The sequence below is a fragment of the Coptis chinensis genome, chromosome 2 (genome assembly GCF_015680905.1).
Source record: "Coptis chinensis isolate HL-2020 chromosome 2, ASM1568090v1, whole genome shotgun sequence".
In the NCBI taxonomy this organism is placed as follows: Eukaryota; Viridiplantae; Streptophyta; class Magnoliopsida; order Ranunculales; family Ranunculaceae; genus Coptis; species Coptis chinensis.
Window position 1 is genome coordinate 109145657 of NC_141457.1, and position 12461 is coordinate 109158117.

The 12461-nt window shown below is 35.8% G+C and overlaps 1 long non-coding RNA gene across 1 annotated transcript; it reads right to left on the bottom strand.

Annotated features, from left to right (window-relative positions):
* Positions 1-2092: 2092 nt before the first annotated feature.
* On the bottom strand, positions 2093-3313 carry LOC147520406 (uncharacterized). Its single transcript, XR_015214413.1, has 3 exons — positions 3012-3313; positions 2696-2855; positions 2093-2205 (listed from the first exon to the last, which is right to left on the bottom strand). It is a non-coding gene; the product is annotated as an uncharacterized LOC147520406 (long non-coding RNA).
* Between the last annotated feature and the right edge of the window lie 9148 nt (positions 3314-12461).

A 12461-nucleotide genomic window follows, 5' to 3' on the forward strand; every position in this document is an offset into this window, starting at 1 on the left:
ATATCCAAGTCTAACTGGTTTATCCCTTGGAATTGAGACGGGTCCAATCGAGCTTTCTCTAGAGAAGAGTTTCATCAAGACAATTTAACATAGCGTGGCCGTCCATAAGACACTTACGAACATCATTCACTCGATTTATATGTATGTTGGTCACCAAACTTGGCGTTCCTGATATCATGCGATGTTCAACCTTTTCCGGAAATTTTCCAATCCTGACAACGTGTCATTAAAGTACATCTTTACTTATAACTAGATAATTTGCCCGGCATTCGCCGGGCTTACTACATTAATAGAATGAGAACATCTTATAACATAAACAGTTGCAAAGAAACTAACTACATAAATACATACAGAGGTAGGTGAACAAAATTTCCTAGAAATAACCTTTTGTACAAAGAGAGGTCTCTTCAAGGGGTAGAACCTGAACACCGGTGGCTAATCCCATCAGCAGCAGCTCAGTGCCTCATACTTCACCGGAGTTTAATGGTTAAAATTGGCTTTTGATAGCATGTTTGCGACAATAACTATATCTCTGCAAAACCTTTCACGGAAAACTGTTGCTGCTCCAGCTGCTATTGCAGCCAATGAGGATTTCTTCTCAAGCAACTTGGTGTTGCTAAGACTCTAATTTGATGGAGCCGACTTACTACTTTGGTTCGCCCTAGTAGGTTTAAAATTACTAATGACATCCAATGTTGATATATTCATTTTTTCTCGCAATGGACACTGGGACTTGGACTATAACCTTCAATGTTGTTGCTTGTGCAGCAAAGAATTTCTTTTCTTGCCTTTTTTTCGCTACTTCCTCCCCCATGATTGTAGCCATTACTTGAATAAGCTTTCTGCAACAATCGATAGAGCAATAGAGCCGACATTTGTGCCTGATCCTTGACCAAATCAAGATCACGATAGTCTAAGAACTCGCACCGATTAATAAAATTTAACGACTTATCTGGCCCATGTCGCAAGCAAAGCAATAAGTGTGCCATCTCCAATTCCAACCGAGAGCATCCCCTCCTTAATCCAATTAATCCAAACTAAGCAGCTAGTTCTAAAAACTTACACCACAAAACAAAGAAAAAAAATATCGAAATAGTTATAAATGTGCAAGCTCCAATTTCACATTGCCTCTTCTCATATGCTACGAACACACACTTCAAAAGATTTGACAATTTCAACAGAAAAAGAGGAGAGGAAAAAGCTTACCTTCACATACGTTTGATTTATCTCCTTATCATTCAAACCACCCATCATTCAAAACCACTGGTCGGTAGAAGCAGCAAAACTGGGATTTTGATTTAACACTTCCATCAATTCAGGATGATTGAGTACTGCTTGCACCTCAAGATCAAAAGAAACAATTGGTGAGCTAGATGTCATTTGCAGGCATACATGCATATGAAAGGGGAATGTCGAGCGCATACTGCCACATTGCTTGCATCATATCCAAGGTTAGAAAATTCTTATGGAGATAGTATTCTTGTCCCATTCATGTGGTATCCATGGGAGCGCCTCTTGTTTCTCTAAATAGGACATGTCCCATAAGCACTACCTTCCCACTTTAATTTCTCGTGCCTACCACAAAATCGGCCTCATCCACATGCGGCTCGGGCACAGATGTGGATTCCACAGCTGTAGCAGTAGCATCAGGAGCTTCAACCTCATTAGCTTCCTCAGTCTTTAGTTCATCAAAGAACGCATTCGAATCTGCTATCAGAGTAGAGCGCGGTTTTAATTTTAAGCCACGAAGAATCATAGGAGATGCCACCGCATATTCGATCTTGAATTCTGGTACCATGAACTCCCCATACTAACTGCATCTGTACTTGGACAAAGACATCTTTTCAAGAACCATGGATCAGAATCCACCCTCTCAATAAGAGACCAGAGCTTGTCTCCGTTGTTAGGAAGAAGAATGTACATAGATAAGGTTTTAAAGCGAAAAGGAATCCCTAGCACTTTCAAATCTTTGAAAGTATTGATGAGTTGTGCTGTGGCGCTAGTCACGTAGGGAACTTCAACAGAGTCTCCTTCAAGGAGATAGAATTGCGAGTCCTTGATATCCATTTTACATTCTCATTCCACTCCAAGTTGTTCATTGAGTTGGGCCATCTGCCAAATCTGATATCCCTTCGATGGCATTAGTGCATTCGTAACCTTTTGAATCCATTTGCTGAGGAACCCATCATGATCTTCCCCTGTTGCCTTCATTATAACCATAAAATATGTTACTGAAATATACAGCTGTAAACAAAAGTGGAAAAAATATAAAGAAACAATGAAGGAATTGCAAAAGACATATGTTAACTATTGATTTTCGATTATATCCTCTTGATTCTAGCTACTAAAAGCCTGGGGCCTTCCGATGAAACCTCAGGTTTGTATATATAATAACTCCCTGTGCAAGCACACTGAAACATTTACCAAATGTATGTATCGAGGCCATTATTAAGGCAATAGCACAGACTCACAAAACGCCAAAACTGCTATAACTATGATGATGTTTAGTCAAATAGTAGACATACTCTTCAGTCTTCACCATGGGCAAACTGATCCTAGGTAGAGTAAGAGCATTCACATTGCAAGCATTGATTCCCTTGTGCAATGCAATCAAACACATCCTAAATTATGAAAACCCGGACAAACACACAATTATTTAACGGTGTAAAAACTTGTCAAAAAGAGTGAAACTCACAGGTAGTAGTTGAACGGACATGGATGAGAAAACAAAGTTCTTGTTTTTAGCTTCGCCTAGTGCAAGGTCTTTAAGATACATCACGTTAGCACTCCTTACACCTCTTCTTGACTGCACATTGGCCCCGCTTTTCGCGCAAATACCACTAACCAAAGTTTGCCTACAATAACATGAGTTTGGTTTTATAGATTGTGAAAATTTAGAATATACACACGAAATGTCAACAAACACAGTGGCCACTAATATCTAGTTGCATAACAGTAGAATGTCTAGTGCAAAATTAGTACATGTATATAAAGTTTGAAAAGAAGCAAACCTTGATGATTCTTCGAGGTAGCAATGAAATTCAAGAAACAGAGAGAGAGAAAGTGAAAGTGAAATTGAAGGAAAATAGACCGAGACTGTTTTTTTTTAATATTAGCTTTTTTTTTTTTTTTTTTGAAGAAGAGAAGAAAGGTTTGGGGTTTGACGAAGGGAAGGGTTATCTGTTTTGGGTTATTAATATTAATCGCGAACAATTGGAAAAAGAGGGCGTGAGTTTGTTTTTTTTCCTGCCGAATAATTGGAAAAGCTGAGGTGTCGATCTCAGAGAAAAAAGGGGGATGACGTGTTTCAATGTGAGCATTCTCAACTACTCAGTATTAATGGTCTTTGAATACAACGATTTGTAAAAAAAAAATCATGCCAGCAATCCCATTGAAGACATATATATATATATATATATATATATATAAGCTCGTGCATATTCTCTCTCCTCACCATAGCGTTCCATTTTGCATCTCGATTAATATGACTAGCCATGAAGCCCGACCTGTGGTCCGGGCTTGCTATTCTTAAACCTATTATGTGTAGGCATGTTAATTTTCAGGCTTTTAATTTGTATAATATATATACAGTTCCTAGCGTTAGCTTTTGCCGAAACAGTAACATTATGAAGTTACAAATATAATTAACTAAAGATTATAAGTTCGATTCCTTTCAAATTAATCCCAAACTTGTTAACATAACAATGGAGAAAAATGAATGTTATTGAAGCACAATTTTAAGAGTAGTTCTCACATGTTATTTAACAATGTTAGCAAACCATTGTATTCAAAGTTTCTCAGTGAACGGAAATTACATGAGTTATAACTTTTAAGACATAGACATCACTAAGAACTTAACATGGTCTTATATCAATCAATGGTATTTTATTTTCCTATTATTTATTCATAGCTACCCAAAGAACCTCACCTAATGATTGTGTGATGCAATCTCATCCATGAAACAAAAGATAAGGTAAGAGCTGTGATGCTTGCAATTTGGTGAAAAGAGGAGATATTTGTTGTTGAAGAGTAGTTGCAAACTTCTAACTTGCCTTGAAAAGAACATAAAGTTAAAAGAAGACTAAAAAACTTGAAGAAGTAAAGAGATCGAAGATGATCATTGGAAACACAAAAATGAACTGCCATTGCCATTGAACATATCAGTAGATAAGTAGATACACAAAAATATCAATAGACACAAAAATACGACAAAATTCCGCACGTTCAACTTTATATTTCTCTTTCACATTTCACATAGAGAGCAATACATTTACATAACTAAATGATCTCATTAGTAGTCCTAAACTCTCACATACTCCAAAAACTCGTTCAATTGTACATTTTTTTTTTGCTTTTTCATACAAAAAAACTATATGCATAGTCTAATCACTCTCTATGGTATACCACATAATATAATTGTTTTATACGTTGATCCTTCATTGTTTGGTACTTGTACGACCATAAATAGTTGCAATTCGTTGTGCACCATGAACATATATGTTGTGCACCTTGAAAGTGGCCATGTGATTAACCACTGATCTTTGCATCCCTAGAGTTTGTTCTACCACTCGTCTTGCAATGCCAAAAGAAGGTCAATATACCACACCAATTCAAAAGTCTATACAAAAAATTTAAGCTATGTGCTTATATATATAACAAACATGCATATTGCGTACATGTCGGTTTTGTATATGTGCCAAATTATGTTGTTACCAATATGTCTAGCCTAAACCTTGAATGGAATATCTAATATATTGCCAAATGCAAATAAATATATTTAGTGGTAGTTCTAACTGCATATATCATATAGATCATAACCATAATATTTGTTAAGCAGGGTACGTTGGACTCACTTTGCTTGTCGTTGGCTCGTAATGGTCTTGTTTGAAATCACCGTACAATTTTTCTAGAGCCGCCAAGCGAGTGCCTTTGGTTCTTCAATTCTTTAAGCTTCTATAGCTGTTGAAATTATTGATGAAAACAATATTAGAAATTTTAAATGCAAGAGTAAACAGATTATCACATTTGTCACTGTTATATATACTGACCGACATCCCTAGCATAGGTAACAAAGTGCCTGATCAAAACTAATGGAACCATTCTATGAGATAACTCCTCAAACAGTCAAACTCACAATTAAAACCATTTGATCACATAAAAAAAAATAGCCATTAATATGACTAAAGAATAGGAAAAAAAAATCAAACTTTTATAGAAAGCAAAAATCTATATTATTAATTATTAGGAGGGACTACCGCAACGTCTAAGAGCTCCAGAAAACGTTAAGCATTCAACTGCCCGTTACTGACTTGCAAACATCTTACATAGTAAATTGATGTCAGATAATATAATACTATTTTGATGAGATGAAGTTACACTAACAAATGAAAATAGAATTCCATACGCATTCCAATTAAGATTTTGAGGTCTAATGTAATTTTATTTAAATAAAAACTAAAACTAAGATTCTTCCTACCATTCCATAAGTTTATAATTAATGCGTGAGAAACATTCTAAGATACATAACATTTTCATGACAATAACCGACAAAGGTATGGAAGCATTTCAAACAATAGCAATTAACATCAACTATGATATGTTTAATAGAAAATTCAATTTACTCTTTGGGTTAAATGATTAATGTAGAGTCTAAGCTATAAAAATACCCATCAAATAACCATTTCTACAGTTTTGAAATATAGAACCATGGCGGTCTCAAATAGAGCTTCAACAAAGAACACTATAGATATTTAAATCGTGGAAGACATAAATTAGGTAAGCGGGAAGCTTATAATAACTACTCAATTTGTGATTTAAGGAAATAGAATGTACAATGTCAAAATGGGTAAATAAGGTCTCACACTTGCTGACACGTTTCCCTCCCATCCTTGAACAAAACCTGATGGTGTGCAACAGAAAACTGTTGATGAAAATTAGGTAGAAAAACTACACCTGTACTGTAGCCAAGGTTCACTTCTTATTAGAAAATCAAAATTTCATTTGGAAGAGGTTAAGAAATAAATTTATAAAAATCATAAAACAAAATGATTTAATATTGGATGAAATATTGATAGTTACCTCTCAAGCTGCATGTCATACAATCACTGCTTCCAAACTTTATTTCTTGGATATACTACTGTTAACAAAAAAATAAAAATAAAAAATCAGAAATGGCATAACATATATGAAGCTTGCATAAAATTCTCTTTCCAACTCTTTAAATTTGCTTCCAGAGTTGCATAGTAGCAACAATTGTATTAGAAGAAGTGAAAAGTAATGACTGCAAGATGTTTTATGGCATAGAAATGCCTAGGAGCATGCATAGTCTAAATTGTAATAAAGTGCCCCAAGGCTAAAATTTATTGATCTTAAATAGGTGAACACCAAAAGTTAGAAGAGGTAAGTACATGATAATTAGTGATCCCATATTTTTTAGCCATTTGGTTTTCATGATGCAGGGTATATCTCCTTATCTTGCTACCCAATGCTTGCATTGTTGCCGTGGAGAAATGATCCAGGGTATCTCAAGGCAGGTGCAAATAAATACCTACAATAAGTCATGCTTATAGCTAATGCTTATTCAGATTAGCTATATCTTTATATAATAGCTAGCCCGATGCTAGATTTTTCACTAATGACAAAATAGTTACTATAGCAACTCCCTTTTTAGACACCTTTGCAACAATCTATGGTAGGTATCATTGTCTGTTCCGGAAGAGCTTGAGAAGTTAAATCCTAAGAAATTTTGTCGTCCACTCTGTTGTCTCCTATTCCATATCTTAATTATAATATTGTTATAAACTCCTTAATATGCATATGTTTAGCACTTTGAGAGCACCATTGCTCGGTAGCATTCCCCACTGAACTTCCACCTCATGTCTTGAATTCCCTCCAGTATCCCAATTTCTCCATAAAAAAATAAAAAGGATAACACAGAACAAACGTTTTTAGAAAAAATATATTAGAAACAAAAGGAGAATTTAAACATACTTCATCATCAATTTAAAAAACAATTAAATGACAAAAAAAAAGGTCAAGAAGTATGCTCTTTCTAGCCCAAATTCAATACATCTCAATAAGCGTTTCTTCAAATAGAAGAAGGACACCAAAACATAGGCAGGTCATTACCAGAAGCAAAACAAAGAAGAACCTCACAATAACATGCACGTTTTTGAAATAGATACAAAAAATAAATAACTAACCAAGAGAAGAGAAAGAAAAAAAAAATGAGAACACAATAATTCAAATAACAAATATTGACCTTGCCTTTTTTCATCACATACCTTAATTCGATTTAGATCTTGAGCCTTTTTCCTGCATTTGGTTGTGTATATGGTCCCCAAGACCCCAATTCTCATTGACCGCGTCTTGGGGATGAGATAGTCACTTATCATCGATCGATGTTAAAAACGTTGTAGGGGCTTGAAGGTTGTACTGAAAAGAAATGATAGAGTTAAATGGAACTTTCAACTTTTTGAGAAGAAGTCTGCAATAATAACGATGAAGTTGCTGCTTCGAACAATTCTGATTAAATAAATAACTAATTAAAGCTATAAACAAAAGATATCAGTACAAAGCTGCTGAAAAGTGTACCTGTATCCATTACGTCATATTGTTCTATTTCTTTCATTGAAGCTTGAAGATCGATTGGCTTTGCATTAGACCGGAGCCAATCTTGTATGCATATGAGGGCTTCAACCGTGTTAGGCCGCAAGGAACAGTGAAATGGATCAAGTATACGACTTGTTGTGCGCCAGGAGAGAGAGGAATGGATACTCGGTGGCATTATTCTTCCACCAGCCCAAGATTTCAAAAGCTTTATGTCCACTTTCTTCTTCAAGAGGATATGTCAAATACTTCTCAACCTCTGACACACTCCCTAACCTTAATTTGCTACTTCTGGATATACCTTCTCCATTCAGTAGCAAAGTCGTTGACCTCATCGTCAGAGACAATTTCTTCACTCTCATTCTGTATTGCCATACTTGAGCTATTCCCAGCATACCACTCATGCAAACGCTGTAATGTAGTCTTCACTTTCCTTACAATCGAATCGATCTTCGAGGCTTCATATAAATCCATCAAACTAAACCTCACATATTCAAACTTGAACCTAGGATCGAGAACAACCGCAACTAACAATAACGAGTTGATCTTATTTTCGAGGCTCCAATGCATGTCAAACTTTTCAACCATGCTCAAACCCATTTCACATAAATGGATTTCCTCAGAGTCGCATAATTGTTTCAAACTACTCCTCACTGTGATAAGCTCATGAAACAAAATATCGGAAGTGACATAGTTAGACCCAAATATGTTGTTTGTTGATTCTAAATAATCTTGGAGGAACTTGAACAAACATTCTAACTCTGTCCCAATCACTCTTTTCTGGAGAGCCACTATAAGACTTTTTGCTTGGATTACTTGTACGTCCCTCATCCTCATCACCATCCCCGTGCTCTATGGATTCATCAAAGTATTGCATATATCCACCATCTTCATCCTTTAGTCTCTCAAATGCTCTTTCAAACTTTTCTGCCGCCTCCAACATCTTATATGTGGTGTTCCACTTAGTCGGTACATCTAAGCACACATTTATATCACAATCAATTTTCTCCATCTTCACACACTCTTTCCAAGTAGCCCACCTAGACAGGGAAGACCTCATATATCTCACCGCATTCCGCACCTTAACTGATATTCATCAAATGTTTTCAATCCATCACGAACAATAAGACTTAATATATGAGCTGAACATCTAACATGCAAAAACTCATGCTCCAAGACTACCTTTCTTTAAAAACTCAACTCCTAAGTTATTCGAGCTTGCATTATCACACGTTACAGTAAAAACTCCATCAATTTCCCACTCTAGCAAACACTTCTCCACCATCCTCCCAACCGTCGCACTCTTATGATTCGAATCGTTAGAATAGTTGTATGAACACAAAGAATCCAAAAGTAGAAACGTAAGGAACAAGAGCAATAAAGAAACAAGGACAGCAAAAGAATCGGAATAACCAAAGCGCTGGATTAGGGTCAGTCCTTAAGGAAAGATTTCGCCCCTTCCAATGGTGCGAAAGGCAACAATGATGCGTCTTCCCTCCACGATTCAATGGTTAACAGCGGCTGACTTTGCACTAGAAACGGACTACCCTCTAGAACAAAGAATATAACTCTCTCCTCCGACAAGAAGAAGAAGAAGAAGAAAAGAACCGGGTTTGAGTTTCGTTTCTCCAAGTTGAGTTTCGATCAAGTCTATTCTCTCTATGGACTCACAAATCTATTTATAGAGGTTAGGAGAAAGAGAGACCAACTCCTAATAGAACACCTAAACTTGTTTGCTTAAGAAAAAGGCAAAACAAGTTTAAAGCTATTGGTCAAACCACTACCCACAACAAGAAGTCCCAAGCCCAGGGCCGAACCTTACCCGATGTGGTGGATAACCAATGGGACTATCTACTATGCACTAAAGTGGAGAGAACACATATGGTTCATCTCCTCCACTTTGCACACACTTCACAAGTATTTGAAATACACTTAGAGATTCCAACAATCCCCACTATTTCAAAATACTAATAGTCCCCACTATTTTGGAATAGGATATTACAAAAGAAATGGGTTAACGAAATGCCGAGAGAATCGAAAAACAATGCATAAGATCTTGTGCTTTTCGGCTTGAACCAAATTAGGGTAACATGTCTTATAATACGTGAAAGTGGTGGATTAAAAAAATCTTTGAACCAACATTCCTTGTAGTAAAATAGAGGACATGCACCCACATTGCTCTTTCATTATATGCCCCATTTCATGGTGTTGCTTTTTGGCCCTCATACTTTTGCCTTATGTTATGTGAATGCTCTAGAGTACTTGCCTGAATACTCATAAGAACCGACCCAGTTCTACATTCACGTAGGTGGATATCCATCAAGTGTACATAGCAGTTAAAATACACTATCTCATAAAAAATAATGGACTATGGATTCCATTAAGAGTAAAATAACTCATCCTTTTCTCATTGCTATTCAAGTTATACAAAGTATACAATAATGCTATCTAGTCATAGGGTGGGACGTCTCAAAGAAAGACAATAGCATACCAGAGCGACGAGGTGACTTGTTTTTCCCTTTGAACCTACTTCATGGGATCTCCAATCACATAGGTGGGTTGCCGTCGATTGTCGCCCTCTATCTAAGGCAAAAAGTCCCATCCCCTCGACTTATAACCACTTGCCTCCAAAGAAGTGGTGCGGTTAGACATGTGGCCAAACTAAGTCCAACCTAACATAATCTCTAGCAGTACCGCTTGATTAAGTTATATCTCAACTTACATGTATTCTTTTCCTTTGCAGACATAAGTTAACATGTCTTAGCTATTGCAATGAGGCAGTTACAAAGCATATACACATCGAGGCTATTTAGAGCCAATGGGAAGATTTGCCAAGAGGTTGCTAACCCACTCAAAGATCATCACATGCCTTTTCTAAAGGCGATTAGCTTGGATGATATCCAAGACACTCAATTTCCACCAAAGGTAAACACATAAACATTACCGATCCGGTTTATAACATATTACCCTTCTAACAATGATGGAAATCTACTAAATATCATCCATAATCAATGGCTCTGCTATAGTACTTGGATAATCGACAATATACATCAAAGTTCCTTATAAGGACACAATGGGTTATCACCAAGATGCCATTAATGTAGGCAATGTTATGTCTCACATACATTATCCATCAAGTACAATTGGCTACCAATGATATTGACATATTTAGTATGAGAAAACACAAGGAGATTATTTTTCATAAGATGGATATTTGCCACAAAAGGTGTTAACACATGCTTACTATCATAATACCCATACTTTTCAATGAAAAATATTTCTACTAAGTGTTATAACAACATAATGAGACCAACATGAGTTTTAATTCCTATATTCACCGGAATTCTCAGAGTGCCCGAAATTCCCCTATACCATCCGGCCGGTCCGGTTTAAAAAGATGCCAGTGGCTTCAACCATATTCAAACGTCAACATCTTGACAACCTAATATAGCGAGCTGAGAAATGAGTTTAACAACATAATAAACTATCATTTTCAATGACGGTTTTATGATGTGTTTCAAATAGAATTTCTCTGTCTCATACACATTCTCAATGCTAGCACTCATGATATTAAATCATCTAAACAAAGAGATTAACACATATGTCTTGCTTTGCTCTAAAGAAAGTACACATTTTTTTATCAACAACGGTACTTTGACATCCATATGACACTAATATGTTGTTGAATTGTTCATGCCATTTATAGACGCTTGAATCGGCTTCATACAAAGATTTAACTAAATTGTATACCTTCACTCATCACACGGTACTACTTGGTATTGTAGTTCCGACAACTACTCAACTAGAGTCTTTAGAATTACGTAGAAGAAATTCTAGTTATATGAGCAAGGTTTCAAAATAGTATAAATCTTGTCTCTCGATTGCAAACCCTTTATTATTATTAGCATTATATTTTGCAATACAACTATCACGCTTTTAGTTTTCTCTTAAAGATCCAATTCAACCTATAGATCCCCCAATAAATCAAGAGTCCAGCTTTAGAGGAGTTGTATCCTTCAAAAGGACACTTCTTCATAGGCGTAACAACTTTCTTATAGGTTAATGAATCTTCCTCAAGAAACATATAAACATCATCACCGTGAATGGTGGAAATACTCATTGATAGTCTTCCAAATTTCTTGTGCAGAAATAATGGGATTACCTTATGTAGTTCATTATGAACATTCAACCACTCTATGCCAATTTCTCGAAAAGCACAACCTCAAATAAAATTAGCATATAAGACATTCAATAATAGTGTGGTATCTACAAAATTGTTATCACTCATGACAACCTAAAACAAACATCACTATTATGAGTTTCACCAATGAATATCTACTAGATAATTCTAGGTCTCAAAAAGACTTCTTTTAGATTCATTCACAATAGCCTTGGCAAGACACCCCCCACATTTTGAAGCATTTTTGGATAGGCCCAAGACCTTTCCATACTTTGTAGTTCAATGTCTTTCCAATTATCTTGTGAGATGAACTATGGTAAAACAGTGTTATGCATATGGGTCACCACCCCCCACAGTTCAATAGTTACTCAACCTAATCAAACTTACATGCAAAACACATTATACCGCTACAAACACTAAAAGAAACAACAACAATAAAATGCACTCTTATGACAAGAATATATTTTACTCAAATATATGATTCTGGATCATATAAACATAGTCATATTATGTTCATGTTATCTATATGAAAGGAAATCCACAAAAGATTCTAATGAATCTTAAAGAATAGAAGAATCAGATGAAAAGGGTTTTACCCGAGATAATATCATTATCATCCTTCTTTTCATCATTCAACATTCCAACTATCATCATGGGAGACAATCCACGACTT